We start from the raw sequence: 4,057 nt of genomic DNA, 5'->3' as shown, positions 1-4,057 counted from the left end.
TGGCCGAGAATGCTGGGAATTATCAGTTGCTGGAATAATTAATAATATATCACTTCAAAAATAGCTTTTAAACAATGTAAATATTGAAGTCATCTTAAAAAAAAACACTAGGGCGTGTGTCGTGCATAGTTACGATCTTCTAGAAATGTGAAAAGTTATAAATGCTATGGCACTTTAGTATTCCTAACCAACATGTTTTCTCAACTGCAAGAAAGCAATCAGCTTCGTACTTTATCAAAGTATTATTACTACAGTCTACTTGGAACCTAGAACTCATTCCTCTCTGGAATGACCACAACATGAGAAGCAGCTAATGTTTGCCAAGTGTGTTTGGTGTTTGTGGGAGACCACGGCTTACTTTTTATGGGCACTATTCACGCAGGTATCTGCACATGTCAGTGTACTCAGGCTAAGTCTTGTGTATTAAAAAATAATACTGAAGCCTACTAGAGTAGTTAGATAGTTGCTTTTTCTTTACTTCTTTTTAAAGACACACAGCGGGCACTAAGAATACAGACATGTGCCTAGAGGTTTCATGGCAGCTTGTATTTCAGCATGAAATTCAATATTTGATGGTATATTAGTTTCTCACTCGCATCCACGACTTTTTACATGAACTGGGTTATGCATAGCCTAGGCTGTGGGGGAGATGGTATACAAATGAAGTCTCATTGCTATGAACAATTTGCTGCCTCAAGATAAAATGCCAAAAAAACCCCGAAAAACTTTTGCTGTATTCGCAGTCGTTATTTTAATGTGACTCTATTAAAATCTATTCAAATAAAGAGCTCTGAGACAATAAACTCTTTACAATGTTATTCTGAAACAAATACTGCATTTTAAAGTAGGCTAAATGGACAACGTCCTTCACGGTCACATAGTTCCCTATGTGTGACTTTCTCATTGCAAGAAAAAAGGCACCTTTCTGTGAATGCCCTTTTCAAAATTGGGGGAGAACAATTTCCGTTCCAAGTTAGGTTTCGCACAGTCTCTGCAATCACATCTGAATTATTAACTTGGCTCATCAGTACATTCCCTTCGCAGATATCGGAGAAGGAGGCTGGTCCCACTGCCTGTCCAAAATTTTACCAAATATTGATTAGTAAGTGTTTATGTTTAAAATGAAAGCAATATTAGACACAGCTAATACTCCATTATCTTATATAAGTGATGCAAATTACTTACAACCCCAAACTGGTATATTTCATGTTAGCTGAAACGCAGGCATTTGGTCTACAGTTCCTATAACCTGCATTTTACCACTGAACAAAAATCCATCCCCCGAAAACTGTCTGTAAAGAATTTTTTAAAGATGTATAATTAGGACACCTGGCTCAAATCCTTTCATGGGTGTTTGGTTCATTTCTTGGAAGAAGTGTTTCTTTCTGGCTGTTTCTTTTTTTAATCAAAGCTACTCGGCTACATTGCCTTCTGACCAGACCTCAGAATATTAGCAAAGGCAGGCCCCGGCTTCGTCCAGATTTGAATATTAACCGTCCCGGTTTTACAGCCCTTCCGTGTGAGTGATGCACTGCTACGTCCCCCAAGTCAGCCGTCATTTCTTCCCTCCCGCGGCCGGCCATGGCCCCTGAACGTGCGCGTGGTGTCGCCGTGAATGTGCTCTGAGCAGAGTTATACGGCGTCATTTGGAGAAACATTGCGTTAATAACCAGAGTTCAAGGGCAAAGGATATAAACGGAGCAAATTACAAGTCTGAACAGATATATGGCTTTTGCTAAAAGGGACACGGGCTGCTACTTTATTTACTGGGCACTGGAGTGCTCGCGGAAGGTGCCGGAATGCGCCAAGGCGTTTTTAAACGGCCACGTTGCAGCCTAAGAAAACAACCCCCGTTTTCAGGCTAGAGAGAAAGCTAGTAGTACAAGGATCAATGGTTCTGAGTTTCCTAACGAGAGGCTATGATGTGCCTTAAGATTCCGGGGTAATTTCACAGGCGGTGGTATTATTTTATGGGCCACCAGGAAGAGAAGGCAGGAGTCTGCTGGAAACCTAAAGTCACTTGATCATTTCGAACTGTAACTTAGCCCAGTTTAGTCACAAACTTCTCGCTATGATTATTTTAACCCGGGGTTACCACCCTAGTTCAAAGCCAGCACTGTGGAAGATGGATTTGTAAAAATGCTAAATGTTCCTATGAGGACCTCAGACTACTTCAACATTACAGAAAAGGAGAACCAACAATTCAAAAGAGGAGAGAGGAAACCAATTTTAAAAAAAAGGACAATTTCATTACTAATCAAAGGAAAGAAAAGTCAAAGAAATAATCTCCACCTGCTACATGACCAAATACGTTTTTGTTAGTATTCTCCAAAAAAAACACTGAGAATACTGTAAAATATGTGATCTAATATTTTTCTCTTGGTAAGATGGAAAGCTGTTTGGTTTGTAAAGCAGCTTGGAAACTATTATAAAAATATCAAATATTCCTAATGCATGGCTGTTTCATTTAAAAATGTATTTGAAAATCAATCATTTAAAACACAGAAATTTTGCCTTAAGATGTTCCTTATTGTATTATTTACTTTACTAAAATCTAAATATCCAACAATGGGGAAATGTTTAAGCAAATTATGTATATGCTCAATGAAAATTATGCAGTTATTAAAATTGATTAACAGTGATTAATATTCTCTACTAATATTAAAAAGTTCTTTTGACATACTATATGAAAAAACCCACAGGGTTCATAGGTACTCTTCTGTAAGTATTTAAGCCTATATTTAAAAGATTCTAGGAAGAAACGTGCATGAATTTAATTTATGGGTGCATTTTTTTACATCAGTGTTAGCCTCACGGGATTAAATTTCTTTTAATTTTTTTCTGTTCTCTAAAGTTACTGTTACACTATTACAAAACCGCATTTAAAAGGGAAATGCATCCATATAAGTTCTTTCTCCCCCCCCACTCACTCCCAGTTCAGCCACAATGATACAAGCACGCCTCTGTGACCCGATTCACCCACACCTACTGCTGTTTTAAACAAGGCTTCCATTTCCTCAGTGATGCTCCAGGGCGGGGCAGAAGGGCCACCTCCTGCCCTTCTATAGAGCAATTAGGCAGAATAAGGTTTTCCCGATATAAAGAAGAAAAAAAAAATCCCACTATTTTCTCCGAACGATTTTGCTCTCAGAGGCACATGAATCAACGGACAGGCAGGACTGACTCGTTCCCTGACACGAAATGCATTACCTTCGGCGCGGCGGCTCGGACGGGAGGAAATACGCGCTATGGACGGGCTTGTCCTTGGGTCGCCGGGGAAGGGGCCGGATGACACAGTAGCTCTGCGCCAGCCCCAGCCCAGGGCTCCCTACTCCGTTCCTCCTGTTACCCTCTGTCTGCTTCCAGCCCCACTCGTAGCCTGAGGAGCTTTCCGAAGAACACTTCCTCAAACCGAATGGCCTAGAACCGTGTGCTGGCATCTGTTCGCACGGGCAAACAAACCCTAGTCGAACTGCTCACACGCGTTCTCCACGCGCAAAAGGCGGATAGAACTATGACAATGATGCATGTTCAAATAGGCACAACACACATTCTAATGACTGTTTTTGGAAAGAAGTTTGATGGCATTTAATAGGAATTGTTGTATGTTTTTATCTTGCATAGAGCATTTTTTTAAAAACTGCGTTCAGTGCTAATGTTGCCTGAGATGGGGGGGGGGTGGGCAATGCTCAGGACTGACTTCATACAGTGTCTCAGAGGCTGATAGGGTCGTTCGCACCCTTGACAGACAGGAGCTAGAAACTGCAATTTGGAAAGAGAAGGCTCGGGGACTGTTCTGATGGTGAAATGATGCGTCAAACATCAGCCCTAAATTATGCGGGGCTCCTCGCCCTGCACTGTCCCCGAGCGCGTTTTCCTTTCTCCCACGGAGATAGAATAGAAACTAATCTTTCCCATCTAAACATCCCGAGCCGGGTCCTCTGAGCAGGCGTCCTTCTCTGGGCTCTAGGTGCAAGTCCGTGCAGGACCGCGCGGAGCCCGCCCCTATTCACATGCGCGGGTCCCCGCTGTTCGGACCGCAGCGGGCAGACAGGCC

The sequence above is a fragment of the Phyllostomus hastatus genome, unplaced genomic scaffold (assembly GCF_019186645.2).
Source record: "Phyllostomus hastatus isolate PE091 unplaced genomic scaffold, TTU_PhHast_1.1 phas_scaffold_555, whole genome shotgun sequence".
NCBI lineage: Eukaryota > Metazoa > Chordata > Mammalia > Chiroptera > Phyllostomidae > Phyllostomus > Phyllostomus hastatus.
The sequence above is the reverse complement of the archived record's forward strand: the minus strand, read 5'-3'. Positions refer to the sequence as shown.